Source organism: Macrobrachium nipponense, chromosome 5, assembly GCF_015104395.2.
Source record: "Macrobrachium nipponense isolate FS-2020 chromosome 5, ASM1510439v2, whole genome shotgun sequence".
Lineage (NCBI taxonomy): Eukaryota > Metazoa > Arthropoda > Malacostraca > Decapoda > Palaemonidae > Macrobrachium > Macrobrachium nipponense.
This window is the reverse complement of record NC_061107.1, coordinates 111,819,301-111,840,282: the sequence shown is the minus strand read 5'-3', so window position 1 is coordinate 111,840,282 and position 20,982 is coordinate 111,819,301. Positions and strand designations below refer to the sequence as shown.

General features: G+C 38.5%; 1 long non-coding RNA gene across 1 annotated transcript; it reads right to left on the bottom strand.

The window, feature by feature from the left end:
* Positions 1-97: 97 nt before the first annotated feature.
* Positions 98-19,489, bottom strand: LOC135215598 (uncharacterized). The gene is made up of 2 exons (XR_010314738.1): positions 15,033-19,489; positions 98-518 (listed from the first exon to the last, which is right to left on the bottom strand). It is a non-coding gene; the product is annotated as an uncharacterized LOC135215598 (long non-coding RNA).
* Positions 19,490-20,982: the final 1,493 nt, after the last annotated feature.

Below are 20,982 nucleotides of genomic sequence, written 5' to 3'. Positions count from 1 at the left end.
GAAGACCACCAAATCCTATTTTCTATTATAATCTTTTAATATATGTACTACAAATTACACAATTCCAATACTTACTCTGTCGCTAATGAAACTAAGGTTAATTTCAAATTTTTTAATTGTTTAGGAGATATTAACAGTACATAAAGACATAGAATATGCAACCAAATTTATAACCAAACAAAGCTAGCAACAAAGTGTAATACAAAATTTCCAACTATAAACAATAGTTATGTCAATCATTAGTAGTCTACTAGCTGCTGTGTTAAATCCTAAAATTTCCAGAATGATATAGTACTCAAATAACATTACTATATAATACAATATATTTTAAAGCCATCTGCTCATAAATACTCAGTCACCTTATAACTACTGCTGTAATTTTTGTAAAACTTAAATCCATAAGATCCAACAAATACCCAATTAATTCTGTGACTGCTACTGAACTGGCTGTGGTTGTGATGTTGGCTGGGGGTTGGTGGCTATCCCTTGGAATGATTCAGGAGGTAGAGTGGCACTTACTGGAAAGAGAAAAGGTTTTTCTTGAGATAATTCATAATGCACAGCTTTGTCAAATATAGCTTATGCATAACTGCACACAAATTTACTCATTTTCATGGGGACTCAAAAACCTAAAACTTATCATTCAGAAGTGTTCATGAGTTTTATACTTATCTTGACATTGCAAACTTAAAGTAATTTTGCAATGTATAAACTGACATCTGAAAAGCACATTTTGCTATTACTATATATTTAGCACATCTTGGGCAAAAGATTTTGTGCTCATACCCAGTTACAAAATAGTCATCTAATTAATAAATAAATACCAATAATGTTCTCAGGAAAACTCTACAATCCATAGTTATAATCATTATTATTAATCACTTATCACAACTTTGCTATACATATTTAAGATGAACCCCTTTACATGCATAGTAACATTCACAAGTCTTTTTTAAAAGAAACTACAGTTCTGTAAGTTAGATTCATAAGAATCGTGGCAGGATGTCAAGTGAGTAGTACATTAATTGGAATAATAAAAAATATGAGAAATAACTGCATACCCAAGAGAGACTCATGAATTATTTCATCCTAGTGGTTGAGGACTACTATGTCACAGTCCTATTCTGTTGGTGTACATTTTGATGGAGCAATGAGCTCTAATAACCTAGCTGTGACCCCAACCAACTGGCTAACAACCACATGCTTGACTCAGTGCTTTGGTCAACACAGGTATACTGTATTATAGGATTTGCACCCTTCTCATCTACTTTCCCATCTAGTCTAAGAACTGAGCACAGTTCAATCAGTTTGTGAGCCAACTGTGCTTACCATGCCCCAAGAAAGAGAGAGATTTTATAAACTTTACAACCACAATACCAGTTTTTTTACTTCTGGAACAAAGAAAACACTAATATTTTGATAGGATGACTAAAGTAAAATTACAATTTCCAGTTAAAAGGAATTGGATTATACAGTCATGCCATAATTTGTTGGTCACATGGGTTACAAATTACAGTAATTCCCCTAACTTGCATGATTCCAGTTGAGCAAATTCACACACACGAACTTTTCATTGGAACTTAACCAATTGTTTGTGTTATACACGAGTTTTACACACACACACGAATATTTTTTATTCCTCAACAAACCCTGGAAAAGTGTTTTAGGTATAATTTTTTATGTAATTTGCAAGTTTTCAAGCTTTTGTTATGGAGGAGTTATGGAGTTCCATTTGACAACGTGTGTGTGAGAGAGAGAGAGAGAGAGAGAGAGAGAGACGAGAGAGAGAGGAGAGAGAGAGAGAGAGAGGGGGGGGGTTAATTGGTGGTTAGATGGTTAATGACTGAATTGGTTGTTGGTGAGTTCTGAGTTGTCTGCTGGTGCTGTTGGAGTTTAGAGTTCTGTGTTTTAGTCAGTCTTTGGTGTGAGCTGGTGATAATAAGTAATGTTGGCAGCAGTCTGTTGGAGGATTGGAAGTCAGTTAGGTTTTGTGTGTTATTGATTTGTTGTTTGGTTGTTGTCGAATTGATGTTTTTTGCTTTGGAGTTGTTGTGCCTGTGTTTGTCAGATTTGTTGTGCTTGTGAGTTCCTGTTGGGTTATGTGTGAGTTGTTATGTTGAGGGTGGTTGTTAGTGAGCTGTTGTGATTCCTTGGTGTTGTTAGTGAGTGTGTGTCTTGCCTTTTTGTGTTGGTTTTTTTGTGTTAGTTATTGTTTGTGCAGTTGTTTTTTTGTTGTGGTTGTATTCCTTGTTTGTTGTTAGGTTGTGGTTGTGTTCCTTGGTTGTTTGCTGTGTTGCTGAGTTGTGGTTGTGTTCCTTTTTTGCTGTTGTGTTGTTGTTGAGTTTGGGGGTTGTGGTCCTTGGGTATTGAGTTGTTGTTGTGTTGTGGGTTGTGGTTCTTGGTTGTGGTCTTTGTTGTTGTTGGTATCTCCGTGACCTCGACTGGCGGACAGCACAGCATAGCCCAGAGTATCTGGAGTTGGGTATGTACGTGTGTTTTGAGTGTTGTTTTTTGTTTTTGGGTTTGTATTGGTCAATTGTCCTGCGTGTATTCTGTAGTGTAAAGAGGAAAGCGTGACTGAGAGTGGGTTTGGTAGCCAGATAGATTTGGGGGGAGTTTGCCGCTTGTTTTTAAGCTTGATATCCTGCCACATTGTGTGTAAATTCAATAACATTAAATAATAAAAATAATAATTTCTCTCTCTCTCACTGAGATGAGAGAATTTTTATTGTAGATGTATATGTTTATTAATAATTTCAAATATTAATAAGATAATTAGGATTAAATAATAATAATAATAATAATAATAATAATTATAATAATAATACCATCTGATGTTCATGGACGACATCAAGCTATATGGTAAGAGCATCAAGGAAATTGATGCCCTAATCCAGACTGTAAGGATTGTATCTGGGGACCTCAGGATGGAGTTTGGAATAGAAAAATGCGCCTTAGTCAACATACAAAAAGGCAAAGTAACGAGAACTGAAGGGATAGAGCTACCAGATGGGAGCAACATCAAACACATAGATGAGACTGGATACAAATACCTGGGAATAATGGAAGGAGGGGATACAAAACACCAAGAGATGAAGGACACGATCAGGAAAGAATATATGCAGAGACTCAAGGCGATACTCAAGTCAAAACTCAATGCCGGAAATATGATAAAAGCCATAAATACATGGGCAGTGCCAGTAATCAGATACAGCTCAGGAATAGTGGAATGGACAAAGGCAGAACACCGCCGCATAGATCAGAAAACCAGGAAACATATGACAGTACACAAAGCACTACACCCAAGAGCAAATACGGACAGACTATACAAAACACGAAAGGAAGGAGGGAGAGGACTACTAAGTATAGAGGACTGCGTCAACATCGAGAACAGAGCACTGGGGCAATATCTGAAAACCAGTGAAGACGAGTGGCTAAAGAGTGCATGGGAAGAAGGACTAATAAAAGTAGACGAAGACCCAGAAATATACAGACAGGGGAATGACAGACAGAACAGAGGACTGGCACAACAAAACAATGCACGGACAATACACAAGACAGACTAAAGAACTAGCCAGCGATGACATGTGGCAATGGCTACAGAGGGGAGAGCTAAAGAAGGAAACTGAAGGATTGATAACAGTGGCACAGGATAAGGCCCTAAGAACCAGATATGTTCAAAGAACGATAGAAATAACATCTCTCCCATATGTAGGAAGTGCAATACGAAAAATGAAACCATAAACCACATAGCAAGCGAATGTCTGGCACTTGCACAGAACCAGACATGATTCAGTGGCAAAAGCCCTCCACTGGAGCCTGTGCAAGAAACATCAGCTACCTTGCAGTAATAAGTGGTATGAGTACCAACCTGAGGGAGTGATAGAAAAAGATCAGGCAAAGATCCTCCGGGACTATGGTATCAGAACAGAAAGGGTGATACGTGCAAATAGACCAGACGTGACGCTGATTGACAAAGTCAAGAAGAAAGTATTACTCATTGATGTCATAATACCATGGGACACCAGAGTTGAAGAGAAAGAGAGGGAAAAAATGAATAAGTATCAAGATCTGAAAATAGAAATAAGAAGGATATGGGATATGCCAGTGGAAATCGTATCCATAATCATAGGAACAATAGGCACAATCCCAAGATCCCTGAAAAGGAATCTAGAAAAACTAGATGCTGAAGTAGTTCCAGGACTCATGCAGAAGTGTGTGATCCTAGAAACGGTGCACATAGTAAGAAAAGTGATGGACTCCTAAGGAGGCAGGATGCAACCTGGAACCCCACACTATAAATACCACCTAGTAGAATTGGAGGACTGTGATAGAGCAAAAAAATAAAAAATAAAAATAATAATAATAATAATGAGGTATCAAACAACGACACACGAAGAAACACCGCTGAAGTAACAGAGAGGACGGAATGGGTAGAAAAGATTAGACAATGGATGGAGCCAGATACAGAGAGAACAAAGATCCCCTCCATGAAAGCCTACAACACCAAGAAATTAAGGGAGAAAACAAGTGAGGTCAATGAAATAATGGGCATAATACACACCACCAGTATCACAGAAACAAATAACTTGACATATGCAGGAGCAAGATTAGTAGCAGAACTGATGGGGATTCGAACACCAACACCACCAGCACAACCAACCCAACAGAAACCAAAACAGCAACCTCCTTGGAAAAGGCGCCTGGAAAAGCAAATCATGGTGATGAGATCTGACTTGAGTAAACTGAAAGAGATGGCAGAAAAAAGGCTAAGAAGCAAGAAAACAAGGAAGGAACTCAACGAGAAATACAAAGTACAAGAGAGGGGACTAAACAACACAATAGAAGATGTAAAACAGAGGCTTAAGGCCAAAGCACATAAGATCCAACGGTACATGAACAGGAATAAGGGATACCAACAGAACAAACTATTCAGAACCAACCAGAAAAGACTATACAGCCAACTAAGAGGGGAAGACAACCACCCAGAAATTCCTGAAGCCAAACCAAGTAAGAGACTCTGGGAAAACATATGGAGCAATCCGGTATCACACAACAAACATGCAACATGGCTCCAGGAACTCAAGGAAGAAGAAACAGGGAGAATAAAACAAAGATTCACAGAGATCACAACAGACACAGTCAGACACCAACTAAAGAAAATGCCAAACTGGAAAGCCCCAGGTCACCATGAAGTCCATGGATACTGGCTCAAAAAACTTCAAGGCCCTACACCCACGAATAGCAGCAACAACTCCAGAATTGTATCTCAATCACCAAGCACCCAAATGGATGACCACAGGAAGAACATCCTTAGTACAAAAAGACAAGAGTAAGGGAAATATAGCCAGTAACTACAGGCCTATCACCTGCCTACCAATAATGTGGAAGTTACTAACAGGTATCATCAGTGAAAGGCTATACAACTACCTAGAGGAGACAAACACGATCCCCCACCAACAGAAAGGCTGCAGAAGGAAGTGCAGGGGCACAAAAGACCAGCTCCTGATAGACAAAATGGTAATGAAGAACAGTAGGAGAAGGAAAACACCTAAGCATGGCATGGATGACTATAAGAAAGCCTTCGACACTATAAGATGATACCACACACATGGCTAATAGAATGCCTGAAAAATATAATGGGGCAGAGGAAAATACCATCAGCTTCCTCAAAAATACAATGCACAACTGGAATACAATACTTACAAGCTCTGGAATAAGACTAGCAGAGGTTAAATATCAGGAGAGGGATCTTCCAGGGCGACTCACTGTCCCCACTACTCTTCGTAGTAGCCACGATTCCCATGAACAAAAAGTACTACAGAAGATGGATGCCGGGTACCAACTCAAGAAAAGAGGCAACAGAATCAACCATCTGATGTTCATGGACGACATCAAGCTGTATGGTAAGAGCATCAAGGAAATAGATACCCTAATCCAGACTGTAAAGATTGTATCTGGGGACATCAGGATGGAGTTTGGAATAGAAAATGCCGCCTTAGTCAACATACAAAAAGGCAAAGTAACGAGAACTGAACGGGACAAAGCTACCAGATGGGAGCAACATCAAACACATAGATGAGACAGGATACAAATACCTGGGAATAATGGAAGGAGGAGATATAAAACACCAAGAGATGAAGGACACGATCAGGAAAGAATATATGCAGAGACTCAAGGCGATACTCAAGTCAAAACTCAATGCCGGAAATATGATAAAAGCCATAAACACACGGGCAGTGCCAGTAATCAGATACAGCTCAGGAATAGTGGAATGGACTAAGGCAGAACTCCGCAGCATAGATCAGAAAACCAGGAAACATATGACAATACACAAAGCACTACACCCAAGAGCAAATACGGACAGACTATACATAACACGAAAGGAAGGAGGGAGAGGACTACTAAGTATAGAGGACTGCGTCAACATCGAAAACAGAGCACTGGGGCAATATCTGAAAACCAGTGAAGACAGTGGGCTAAAGAGTGCATGGGAAGAAGGACTAATAAAAGTAGACGAAGACCCAGAAATATACAGAGACAGGAGAAAGACAGACAGAACAGAGGACTGGCACAACAAACCAATGCACGGACAATACATGAGACAGACTAAAGAACTAGCCAGCGATGACACATGGCAATGGCTACAGAGGGGAGAGCTAAAGAAGGAAACTGAAGGAATGATAACAGCGGCACAAGATCAGGCCCTAAGAACCAGATATGTTCAAAGAACGATAGACGGAAATAACATCTCTCCCATATGTAGGAAGTGCAATACGAAAAATGAAACCATAAACCACATAGCAAGTGAATGTCTGGCACTTGCACAGAACCAGTACAAAAAGAGGCATGATTCAGTGGCAAAAGCCCTCCACTGGAGCCTGTGCAAGAAACATCAGCTACCTTGCAGTAATAAGTGGTACGAGCACCAACCTGAAGGAGTGATAGAAAACGAAAAGGCAAAGATCCTCTGGGACTATGGTATCAGAACGGATAGGGTGATACGTGCAAACAGACCAGACGTGACATTGATTGACAAAGTCAAGAAGAAAGTATCACTCATTGATGTCGCAATACCATGGGACACCAGAGTTGAAGAGAAAGAGAGGACAAAAAAATGGGATAAGTATCAAAGATCTGAAAATAGAAATACGAAGGATATGGGATATGCCAGTGGAAATCGTTCCCATAATCATAGGAGCACTAGGCACGATCCCAAGATCCCTGAAAAGGAATCTAGAAAAACTAGAGGCTGAAGTAGCTCCAGGACTCATGCAGAAGAGTGCGATCCTAGAAACGGTGCACATAGTAAGAAAAGTGATGGACTCCTAAGGAGGCAGGATGCAACCCGGAACCCCACACTATAAATACCACCCAGTCGAATTGGAGGACTGTGATAGAGCAAAAAAAAAAAAAAATTATAATAATAATAATTAATAATAATAATAATAATAAGAAACACCAACAAAGTAACAGAGAGGACGGAATAGGTAGAAAAGATTAGACAATGGATGGAGCCAGATACAGAGAGAACAAAGATCCCCTCCATGAAAGCCTACAACACCAAGAAATTAAGGGAGAAAACAAGTAGAAGGTCCAATGAAATAATGGGCATAATACACACCACCAGTCTCACAGAAACAAATAACTTGACATATGCAGGAGCAAGATTAGTAGCAGAACTGATGGGGATTCGAACACCAACACCACCAGCACAACCAACCCAACAGAAACCAAAACAGCAACCTCCTTGGAAAAGGAGCTTGGAAAAGCAAATCATGGTGATGAGACCTGACTTGAGTAAACTGAAAGAGATGGCAGAAAAAAGACTAAGAAGCAAGAAAACAAGGGAGGAACTCAACGAGAAATACAAAGTACAAGAGAGGGGACTAAACAACACAATAGAAGATGTAAAACAGAGGCTTAAGGCCAAAGCACATAAGATCCAACGGTACATGAACAGGAATAAGGGATACCAACAGAACAAACTATTCGGAACTAACCAGAAAAAACTATACAGCCAACTAACAGGGGAAGACAACCACCAAGAAATTCCTGAAGCCGAACCAAGTAAGAGACTCTGGGAAAACATATGGAGCAATCCGGTATCACACAACAAACATGCAACATGGCTCCAGGAACTCAAGGAAGAAGAAACAGGGAAAATAAAACAGATTCACAGAGACCACGACAGACACAGTCAGACACCAACTAAAGAAAATGCCAAACTGGAAAGCCCCAGGTCCCCATGAAGTCCATGGATACTGGCTCAAAAATTTCAAGGCCCTACACCCACGAATAGCAGAACTCCTCCAGAATTGTATCTCAAATCCCCATGCACCCAAATGGATGACCACAGGAAGGACATCATTAGTACAAAAAGACAAGAGTAAGGGAAATATAGCCAGTAACTACAGGCCTATCACCTGCCTACCAATAATGTGGAAGTTACTAACAGGTATCATCAGTGAAAGGCTATACAACTACCTAGAGGAGACAAACTCCATCCCCCACCAACAGAAAGGCTGCAGAAGGAAGTGTAGGGGCACAAAAGACCAGCTCCTGATAGACAAAATGGTAATGAAGAACAGTAGGAGAAGGAAAACCAACCTAAGCATGGCATGGATAGACTATAAGAAAGCCTTTGACATGATACCCACACACATGGCTAATAGAATGCCTGAAAATATATGGGGCAGAGGAAAACACCATCAGCTTCCTCAAAAATACAATGCGCAACTGGAATACAATACTTACAAGCTCTGGAATAAGACTAGCAGAGGTTAATATCAGGAGAGGGATCTTCCAGGGATACTCGCTGTCCCCACTAATCTTTGTAGTAGCCATGATTCCCATGACAAAAGTACTACAGAAGATGGATGCCGGGTACCAACTCAAGAAAAGAGGCAACAGAATTAACCATCTGCTGTTCATGGACGACATCAAGCTGTATGGTAAGAGCATCAAGGAAATAGATACCCTAATCCAGTCTGTAAGGATTGTATCTGGGGACCTCAGGATGGAGTTTGGAATAGAAAAATGCGCCTTAGTCAACATACAAAAGGGCAAAGTAACAAAAACTGAAGGGATAAAGCTACCAGATGGGAGCAACATCAAACACATAGATGAGACTGGATACAAATACCTGGGAATAATGGAAGGAGGGGATATAAAACACCAAGAGATGAAGGACACAATCAGGAAAGAATATATGCAGAGACTCAAGGCGATACTCAAGTCAAAACTCAATGGAGGAAATATGATAAAAGCCATAAACACATGGGCAGTGCCAGTAATCAGATACAGCGCAGGAATAGTGGAATGGACTAAGGCAGAACTCCGCAGCATAGATCAGAAAACCAGGAAACATATGACAATACACAAAGCACTACACCCAAGAGCAAATACGGACAGACTATACATAACACGAAAGGAAGGAGGGAGAGGACTACTAAGTATAGAGGACTGCGTCAACATCGAGAACAGAGCACTGGGGCAATATCTGAAAACCAGTGTAGATGAGTGGCTAAAGAGTGCATGAGAAGAAGGACTAATAAAAGTAGACGAAGACCCTGAAATATACAGAGACAGGAGGATGACAAACAGAACAGAGGACTGGCACAACAAACCAATGCACGGACAATACATGAGACAGACTAAAGAACTAGCCAGCAATGGCACGTGGCAATGGCTACAGAGGGGAGAGCTAAAGAAGGAAACTGAAGGAATGATAACAGCAGCACAAGATCATGTCCTAAGAACCAGATAAGTTCAAAGAACGATAGACGGAAATAACATCTCTCCCATATGTAGGAAGTGCAATACGAAAAATGAAACCATAAACCACATAGCAAACGAATGTCTGGCACTTGCACAGAACCAGTACAAAAAGAGGCATGATTCAGTGGCAAAAGCCCTCCACTGGAGCCTGTGCAAGAAACATCAGCTACCTTGCTGTAATAAGTGGTACGAGCACCAACCTGAAGGAGTTGATAGAAACGATCAGGCAAAGATCCTCTGGGACTATGGTATCAGAACAGATAGGGTGATACGTGCAAATAGACCAGACATGACGTTGATTGACAGAGTCAAGAAGAAAGTATCACTCATTGATGTCACAATACCATGGGACACCAGAGTTGAAGAGAAAGAGAGGGAAAAAATGGTTAAGTATCAAGATCTGAAAATAGAAATAAGAAGGATATGGGATATGCCAGTGGAAATTGTACCCATAATCATAGGAACACTAGGCACGATCCCAAGATCCCTGAAAAGGAATCTAGAAAAACTAGAGGCTGAAGTAGCTCCAGGACTCATGCAGAAGAGTGTGATCCTAGAAACGGTGCACATAGTAAGAAAAGTGATGGACTCCTAAGGAGGCAGGATGCAACCTGGACCCCCCACACTATAAATACCACCCAGTCAAATTGGAGGACTATGATACAGAGGAAAAAAAAAAACAAACAAAAAAACAATAATAATAATAATAATAATAATAATAGATAACTGTAATTACAAAATTTTGTTTAACTCGTTCAAAAGAAGCTGTCAAGTATGTCAACTTAATGTGACAGGATGGGGGAGTGTTGCAATTAGCAGGTCACAGGATTCTTGTAATTCTCCCTGTCTGTAATAATTCACATGTATATGTTTATTAATATTTTCAAATATTAATAAGATTAAATAATAATAATATAATTGTAATTACAAAATTCAAATGAAAATGTCTTTCCTTCATCTTTGAACTCAAAAGAGAAGCTAGAAGCCATCAAATATGTCAATTTATCTCTCTCTCTCTCTCTCTCAGATTGAAAGATTATTCCTCAGGTGGCTTGTTGCATTCGGAAAATGGGCATTGTGGTTGAAACGTCATTCTTGGTAAACGTAAGATGATCCCTTACCCAAATCCCATGTCTTTTCATCAAGGAAGTGGAAGGGTTTTGGAGGACTCAACAATGACTACCAAAAATAGGTTTTCCCCCAAAAAATAGTTTTTTCCTATGTCAAAACCAGGTTTTTGATAGTGTAGTTGCTTGTTTTGTCCTCAAGGATCTTCACTAAGAAATTGGCAGGTGATGAAAGGCTTAGCCCCAACAACCCAGAGAGAAAAGTAAAACACTTCTGGTCTGAGGTCAAGTCACAAGTTTTGGTTTGTGGCAACAAAAAACGAGACTAGACAAGAATTCACATTTTTAGGGTTAATTTCTATAGTGACTTACCTAAGTATGCTGGGTATGATTGCAGTCTTGTTGCACATTCCCCAGAAATATCAGCATACCCACCCACTAAGAAGACCCCTGGTTTTCTGCAGTAGCGCATATGGGATCAAGACTCATGGCACCAATGTTTTAAGAATACTGTCTCTGGTGACCATACTGTACATTCGGAGACCTCTTCAAGAGAGAGATTTCTGAAAAAGGCCAACGACATACTTACTTTCCTAATATCATGTGATCTAGGAAAGGAGTGTGGGTTTGCCTTGTTACTGAGGGACACTAAAATTATTCTTAGCCCTTGTAGAGAGAGTGGTGTACTTGTGCTAGGGTGTAGAAAAATCAGACCTTCAGGGATGTTTGCTGCAACTTCTAGCCTGCTAAATTGAGTTTTCTTATAAGAACAGGAGATTTTCTTCTTAAAGGATCCTTATTCTTGGCCAGGAATGATGGGCCAGAGGACAATAATAATTAGCAGCAGTTTGTGTGATATATCGTTCTCGTCTAAGATAGCCCAGTCCATTAATATGGGCATCTGATGTAATGCAATCAAGAAGATCACCTTTTATAGCATGTGAGCTGTTTTGTATTGGGTCTGTTGAATAGAGGGGTATATAGAAGTCTAAGTACCTTGTTCAGGGAACAATTAATTGGAAGTCTTTCATAAGCAGGTCTTTGTAGAGCTAAAGACTGCAGAATGGAAGTGACAACTATGCTGGAGTCAATCCAGAATCCATAAAGCAAGGGTTCTGTTAATTCTGTCTTGTATTGCATGATTGCTGTAACTGCAAGACATTTGTCTTCAAAAAGGTATATTAGAAAATTTAAGTGTTTCTATAGAAATCTCAACTGGGCTCTCCGTATGAATATAATCTAACTAGTATATCTTTCATACAGACTGGTACTGCCAGATAGATGATGTCTATAATATTTACATGAGGTAACTAGCAATGTTGGGTGAGTACTTTTCATAGTAGATATTTAAAAAATCCACACAGGAAGGTCTTAGCTCAGAAAGGAGGCTGCGTAAACAACTTTGCCGCCTACTTTCTGGGATAGAACAGCGGACAATAGTGGAAATGATCTTTTCACCTGTTGTTCGAGTAATGGGAACCAATATCTGTTTGGCTAATTTGGGGCTATTACGTAAGCTGTTCCTTTGAAGGTTAGAAGTTTATTCAAAACTTTCAAAATCTGAAACAATGGAGGAAAAAGATATATCGTCCTCCACTTGTTCCAGTTTGTAGGAAGGCATCTCTTGCTGTTCCTTGACTGTCCAAGTTCAGACACACGTACTATACTGGGTTTGTGATTCTGGTATATGGCAAACAGGTCCACTTCCGGTTGTGGAAACAAGTCGGCTATTGTTTGAAAAGAGCAGTTCTCCAACGTCCACTCTGTTGAAGCTATTGTTTTCATTGATAGTGTGTCTGCTATTACATTGAGAGACCCTGTGAGGTGAATTGCAGACAGGTGCCACTTCTTATTTGTGCCATCTGAAGGGTGGCTGGCATTATCATATTGAGAGGAGGTGAGTGTGATCCCAATTTCTTGATGCAGGAGGTTTAAGCTTTTTGTGAGACAAAAACACAGCCAGGAAATTGATATGACAATTCTTCAGAGTGGCTGACCACCTCCCTGCCACCTGAAGATATTCCCAATGTCCTCTTCAACCTGTCAACGAGGCATCTGTGTGTATTGTCCTTCTTACATATGGAGGAGTCAGGGTGACCTGTTCTGCCAGAGATTCCTTTCAGGTCCAAGGCCAAAGTATCTCCCCACCTTTCTAATTCTTTTGGTGAGATCAGTCTCGCATTTTTTTTCTTGCATCCGATAGCCAAATTTTGTTCACAATTTTTAATTGCAATCTGCATATTGGATCTATTACTGATGCAAACTGAAGCAGACCTATCACACATTCTAATTGCCATCTGGAAACTCTGGGCTATGCCACAAACCTTTTGAGGATTTTGCTTATTCTGTTCTGAGTTTTGTTGTGGAGAGACAAAATGCCCTGAAGTGTATCCACACACAGTCCCAGCCACTGACAGTGTCTGCTAGGTGTGATGCAGGATTTTCTCCAATTCATTATAAAACCTTTTGACTGGGGTCTGTTGGCCACTGATCTTAGGTTTTCCAAGCATTCTTTTCTTGTGACATACAGATTAACCAGTTGTACTCCTTCTTTTCTGAGTTCCCAGACAACTACCGTTACTAATTTTGTAAAAATCCTTAGGGCAATTTTAGCCCAAAAGGCATGACTTTGAACCTGTATGTATCTATCCCTATCTAGAACCCTAGGAAGGAGCGGAAGGGAGCGGCGATAGGAAGGTCTCAGTATGCATCTTTCAGATCTATCGAAACTGTCCAAGCCCATTTTGGAACGACTGAATGTACTTGGGTAACGACAGTCATCCTGGCAAACAATGCCTTTGTTCAATGTTGATAGGTCAAGGATATTTCTTGTTCAAAAGAATTCTTTTTGGAAACACTGAAGATTGCTTATTTGTTTGTATAGCGATTTTTCGTTACATGAAACAAGTGGTTATTCAGCAACAGGACCAATGGCTTTACATAACTTCAAACCACTTCGAGAGTGAACTTCTATCACCAGAAATACACATCCCTAACCCCTCAATGGAATGCCCAAGAATCGAACTAGCGGCCACCAAGGTGGCAGACCATGCCACTGAGGCACTGGGAAACACTGAAGAGACATGCTTGGTCTTGAACATATGCATGTTCCTCTATGGCTCCCTTTAACAGGGCATTCTGCCTGTAATCTTCCAGAGAGGGGTCAGATTTTTGAAAGAACTTTAAAGACAAGGGGGCATGAGACCATTTCCACCTAAGGCACTTGAAAAGCAAACTGTGTCCCAAAGGAGAAGACTTCCATTCCCTGTGGTGTCTTTGATGCCGACCCCTGACCCAACAATCCCTATTGGTATCCTCCCTCTTCCTCCACCTTTTCTTAGATAGGCATTTTTACTGGAGCTTAAAAGTAAGCACCAAAATGTCAAATTTAGCTGTTTCTATGATGGTTGATGAAAAAAACTTGGAATTGAACAGATCTTTAGTGAAGAGCACTGGATTGAAGTATACACTCTATGTTGACTAGGAGAGGTAATGGTTCATGTTCCTTTAACCGACCCAGTCATAAACAAGATGGCCGACGAGCAAGACTATCATGTGTAATAGTGTTTATCAATACGACAGAATACCCGCCTACAAGACCAGGCTGAAAGATATTTCTTTGATATTAGTCTGGTCACCATGGAGAGTGCTGGTACACCATGGAGGGGTAACTCCTTGAGGACAAAACAAGTGACTACACTATCAAAAAACTCCTTGCTGCCCTATGAGCAGATATCTAACATTAGGCAATAATGGACAATGGCCACTGGCCAAAGGGTAACTGTGTAGTTAAACAGGACTTAAGAGTTGAAACTTAGGGTTAAAAGTGCACACACTAAGTTGCAAAGATTCCTTTAAAGATAAAACAGATGAGGCAGTACTCAAAATATTGGATTATACGTTATGTATCTATATATGCCAGAATTAGAACAGTTTTTAGAACCTAAGGAAAAAATAAACCACTTTGGTGCCCACTGACCAATAGTTTTGATAAGCACCAGGAGTTTATACCTACATCTATTGAACTGTTTCCATATAATCAAACCCCATGGATAAATTTATATACTAATAGTAATTTCAAGAAGGGTTATCATTAGGGAGCTTAAGTTTCTGATTCTTCACCTAATGTCAAAAGCAGCAAAAAAGGGAATCAACTCTAAACAAGCAAGAAGTACTTTACATTACCTGTGATAGGAGGCATTCCAGGTAGATTGATAGGTGTTGTCACTGGCATACCAGGAATTGAGGGCACTGTTGGAGGAGCTGCAAACAAAAATTAACCTGTATAAGCTTATCTGGTGCAATTTTTACAATAAAAGTTCCCAAAACCAACATCAATATTTAGTCAATTGAATTCTGATACTACTACCAAAATTTAAAAGCAGTTTTCCTTTCCTCAACTTATTGCACTCCATAAACACAATGCAGACGGAACTATCTATTCCCCTTAGTATCTTCCCACCTGTTCAACTTGAACTTCACATTTACTAAATTTTCATAAATCTTAAATCTTGCACAAGCCCTGAAGTGTCAGAAAATGAAATTCAGTTATAAGGTCTTGAAGGTTGTTCATAAGTAGCAGAGGAAGTAACATGTCATTACATTGTCTCACAATATCTTAAAAACCAATATAAACACAAACACACACACACACACAAATGATCAGTGTCCTAGGATCCTTCTCCACCCAAGCAAAGACCAGCGAGAACCAGCAGTAGTAGCTGTTGATAACACAGTAAGTAGCTCTGTGGTCTCCCCAAAATCCCTAATCCTAGCTCACTAGGCAGTAGGGCAGTGCTGCCAATGAAAATCATCAAGCCTCAAATGGGGCTTGAACTCCAGACCACCAGACTGTTCTAGTTATATTTTTTATTTCTTGCTCACAAAAGATGTGCAACATTTTAACCACATGGGACAGTAGCATTAATGACAGTTTTACAATAGATGATTGGAAAGTTTTTCATGGATGTAACCACTTGAATACAACTGCATTTACAGCACCCCTCTTTAAATTTATGCAATATACAAAGAATAGCAAAATATCAAGATTTTACTTGACAGAGCCTAGGGCCTTACTTATCACCATAATAACAGCACAGAGAACTAAACCTCTGGAAGCTGCAGACAGCAGATAACCCAAATCAGAGGAAGAGTGGAAAAGAGAGAAGAGGACTTGTTTATGTTCTAAAAATGCAGTTTTTGCTGATGTCATAATCAACTATGGAATTTGTTTATTTGATTCCCAGAGCTTATTCAGCCTTCCCATTGTCTGATTTGCCTTTTTTATGTCTTTCACTAAATTCTTACAAAAGAGGACTTATACTAGATACCTTGTTCCTCAATGTTTTCAAGATTCTATTTCAATAAATCTTTTCCCATCAAATGTTATTTCATCCTTTTGAGCACACCATCTATTACTTCCATTTTTCTTAAGATTTATTTTCAGTCCCATTACCCTATGTATATGATTAATTCTATCAAGCAAACTGTGCAACCCTTGTGGTGTTTTGATTAAAACCGTATCATCTGACCACTATAAGTGTCAGCTTTATATTACTACTTCAATCTGAATTTCCTCCATCTCTGACCACTTTTTCATTACAAAATCTGAGATGTTAAAACAGCAAAGGTGAAATAACTTTCCCTTGTAGCATTATTCACTATTCACTGTAAATTCACTACAAGTTCACTTGACAAGACCCTTTAAAATTAACTTTGTATCTAATTTGTTTGTTTCTATCAACTTTACATATTTACCAGGTATGCCCAGTGACACAAGACCTTCCATAAAGTATGCCTAGGGGCTCTCCAATGTCTTCCTATAATAACAAAATCAACCAGGACGACTTATAATTTTACACACTGTTGCACAATGTCATAAATATTTAAACAGCATAACACCTCCCTTTTCTAAATCCAGCTTGTTAATCTGTAATGTTACCCCATAACCTGGTGTTTTCCTTCTCCTCAGTGTCTTTACTACTGATTCCACTTCAAAAACTAAGAATTCTTTTAGGAGTACATTAAGACGCCCTTCAGCTTCTAGTATGACAATTTAATTATCCATATCAAATCCATGAACTCACAAAAATTATTAGAACAGCACTGTCTTCTGTTTAAAGTTCATCCAGGCAAATGTTATTGAAAATTCTGTGGGTTACTCCAACACCTATGCCTCTCCCCTGAACATACTATATTTGCTGGCGTGTAAGATGCACTCCTATTTCAAAGGATATTTTGTGGATAGAAACAATTTTAATGTTTCATCATTTATTAATTTGAAAATATTTTAAAATTATTTTGTTCAGAAAAATGTATGATTCTGTGCATTAAATGCAATATTGTGAGAGTATACTGGAGTTAAATATGAACGCTATGAAATTTATCATAAATAAACAATAGGCAGCTTTATGGTTTTCTTTACATCCATTCATTGCAAATGGCTGACAGGCTAGTTTTCTTTGTATGGTGTGTCTATGTTGCATGGAACCGGTGGTTATTCAGCAACGGGACCAACAGCTTTACATGACTTCCGAACCACGTCGAGAGTTAACTTCTATCACCAGAAATACACATCTCTCACTCCTCAATGTAATGGCCAAAAATCGAACCCGCAACCACCGAGCTGGGACGCAAACACCATACCAACCACGCCACTGAGGCGCTCTGACAGGCTAGTGCCGACGTATCGTAAGCAATTTTTTGTAAATTTGTGATAATAGGCTGATAATTCAGCTTGATTTCAATATTCTATTATTAGTAACACAATTCACTGTAATATTTAAACTTGTTTTTAAATGTTTTCTTATTAGCATCAATTTTTGTACCTACCCCGTGTGCTTGCTGTAAGAAAGGCCTAACATAGCCTACAGCATTCGGTCTCCCATCTGTAATATGGCCTGGCCGCATTGGATGCAGGGCAGTTTTTTTAAACATTTATCAATATAAAAAGTGTGTCTGATACGCCGGCAAATACGGTGCTACTTTTTCAACATCATTGGCCTGTTTGTCCAAATTTTTCCTCTTATCTTTTCTATCTAGACTTGAGTGCTTTTGCCTGTTCTTTACTGTACCTCTGGTCTGATCTGACTTTAAAGTTTCCATCTTATTATCCCACACCCCAGTAGTATATACTACAGATAAAAACCCTAAAGATCCTGGGCAGAAACAGAAAATGCAAATTTCCATATTTAACCTTGTACAGGTTAAATATGGAAACTTGAATCAGATCTCCATTCTTCTACCTTTTGTATTTTATGCCTAAATGTTCACGTAGTCCAGATCTTTCTGATTTTCTGCCCAGGCACACTAGCCTCTGTTCTTCCGCTTCCAGTTCTACTATTTCTGAACCTAACTGCTCCCACTTCATGGAAAGTTTTCCTAATAAATTTTGCTTTTAAGCCCAAATACCCCAGTAATCTAACACTTAACCCTGATGAATACTATAAACAAGGTACATTCATTAACAGATTTAAAAAAATATAAGGCAATAAAATGACAATTTATTTATTAACCACTTCCTATCTTCATGTTGCTCTGTTCTTCTTTGCTAGCTTTTTGTCCTTATGATTCTGTTTCATATTTTACACTGTTATCCCATATTTTGTTTCATATATATACCAGTGTTTTACTATTTACTTAAGTGATACCTAATTATTAAAACAAGAATGTAAAACCAAAACACACAAAAATGACATTTTTATGATAAAATAAGGTTTTATATATACTTACCTAGTAATTACTACATAGCTAAGAACTTCCTATGTGCGGAAGCCTAAAAATTCAAAATTCGTGGTAGCATTAGCATTTGTGTAGGTGTAGGTAACATGCTCAGCCCACTTTTAGGGGCTGTGAGGAATAACTAGGCAGAGAGCTCCGATTCATTTGCGCCGTTATGTCCATGTGAGGCAAGGAGGGAGGGCCCTGATGTAATTAAATACTTTAAGCAGTATATATAAAACTTTATTTTACCATAAAAATGTCATTTTTGTATAAGTAACTTACCAGGTAATTACATAGCTGATTCTACATTGAAAGGAGGTAATGAATTTGATACAGAACAGTTCCCAGCATTGAGACAATGCTTGTTGTTTCCTTACCTGGCAAGAAAGAACTGCAGATAGGTACAGTAGGGCCTCGATAATCACGGGGGATAGGGCCCAGAACCCCCCGTGATAAGTAAATACCCGTGTTATCCTGATACCCCCCTAAAAATTGCTTTAAACTGCCTACTTTAATAATTAACCCACCCAAGACCACTATTTCAATGTTTATAACTGCCTACTTTAGTTCAAGCACCAAATATGTCTTCAACTATCACCTTAAACTAAATTCAAGACAGTTTCAAAGTTATTCTTTCCTATCTTCAATTTCCCCTTCATCAGATCAGCAAACAAAAGTATATTACCTAACAATTCCTTTCCATTTTCATGATTTGGCTGCTGCATCAAACTAAAAGTACATAGTATACCTATTTTGTGAATGAACATATTTATGATAAAAAAACATGATTTACTGTAAAGATTACAGCACCCAACTATAATATTAATGTATAAACAGCAAAATACAGCAATAAAAATCTAGTTTTGTCTTTTGCTTACGTTTAGAATCAGCTGATGGACGTTTATTACCGAAAGAATTATTTTGGAAAACAATTTAGTTGCCAAAAGAAATGAATTTATTAATGGAATTATTATCTTTAACTTTGTACATAATAGTTTATGGTATTATGATTCAGTAATTCATATTTCATTTTGAGAGAGAGAGAGAGAGAGAGAGAGAGAGAGAGAGAGAGAGAGAGAGAGAGAGAGAGAGAGAGAGAGAGAGAGAGAGCAGCTTGGGATGAGAGTAACTGTTGAATAGCTTGAGAGACCAGCTTAGGACGAGCGTACTGTTACTAGCTTAGCTCGAGAAATACATAATGAAATTTGTATTTGAAATATTTTTATGGTGATAAGAAATGAAACATGGATAGTGATAAGATATTCTCTTGTATACCGTTATAATGTGATAATCATTGAGTCAACTATAAAAGTTGTATTGAAGCAGTTTCGTAAATCACAGAAAGAAAAGACCTTTTTGTTCTTTTCTTACGATAATAATAGATCAGTATTAAAGTTTTTTCTGCAAGTGATAAAAGAAAGAAAGAGAGAGAGAGAGAGAGAGAGAGAGAAGCTTGGGATGAGAGTAACTGTTGAATAGCTTGAGAGACCAGCTTAAGACGAGCGTACTGTTACTAGTTTAGCTCGAGAAATACATAATGAAATTTGTATTTGAAATATTTTTATGGTGATAAGAAATGAAACATGGATAGTGATAAGATATTCTCTTGTATTACTATTATAATGTGATAATCATTGAGTCAACTATAAAAGTTGTATTGAAGCAGTTTCGTAAATCACAGAAAGAATAAAAGACCTTTTTGTTCTTTTATTATGATAATAATAGATCAGTATTATAGTTTTTTCTGCAAAAGAGAGAGAGAGAGAGAGAGAGAGAGAGAGAGAGAGAGAGAGAGAGAGAGAGAGAGAGAGAGAAATTTGCTATTTACATTCATAGTATTTGAACATTTGTAAATGTGTGTATCCTAAACAGTAATTAGTGAATCTTGCTCTATGATAAAATTCGCGATTTTGTTAATTTTCTGGGATATACGTAGTATTTGGGCTCCACAAAAAAGTAAGCGATTTATGACAGAATTTAGAGGATACTTACGTAAAAATACATTGGTAGTTTGATGAACGGTGTAACCACTATCATATTGTGTACGAACGAGACTATTATAGGTTTGGTGACGTCAAGGTGGTCATACGTATTTTTTTCGTGAATGAATATACATTTATGATTAAAAAAAATAGTTACTGTACTGCTTAGAGTATCATACTGTAATATTAATGTAATCACATCAAACTAAAGTAATCGTTGCATGCTGTAAACATGTAAAGTGTATTTTTGTCTTTTGAAAAATGCATTCCCCAAGGAATTATTCCTTGAAGAAGCTTTTTATTATGAAGATATGCCAATAATATATAAGATATGCGTTTTATTATGAATATAATTATGACAATAATACATAAGGTAAAATGGTTTTGTTACGTTTAAGCTTCGTCGCCGATCGCAAACAACAATATGATAA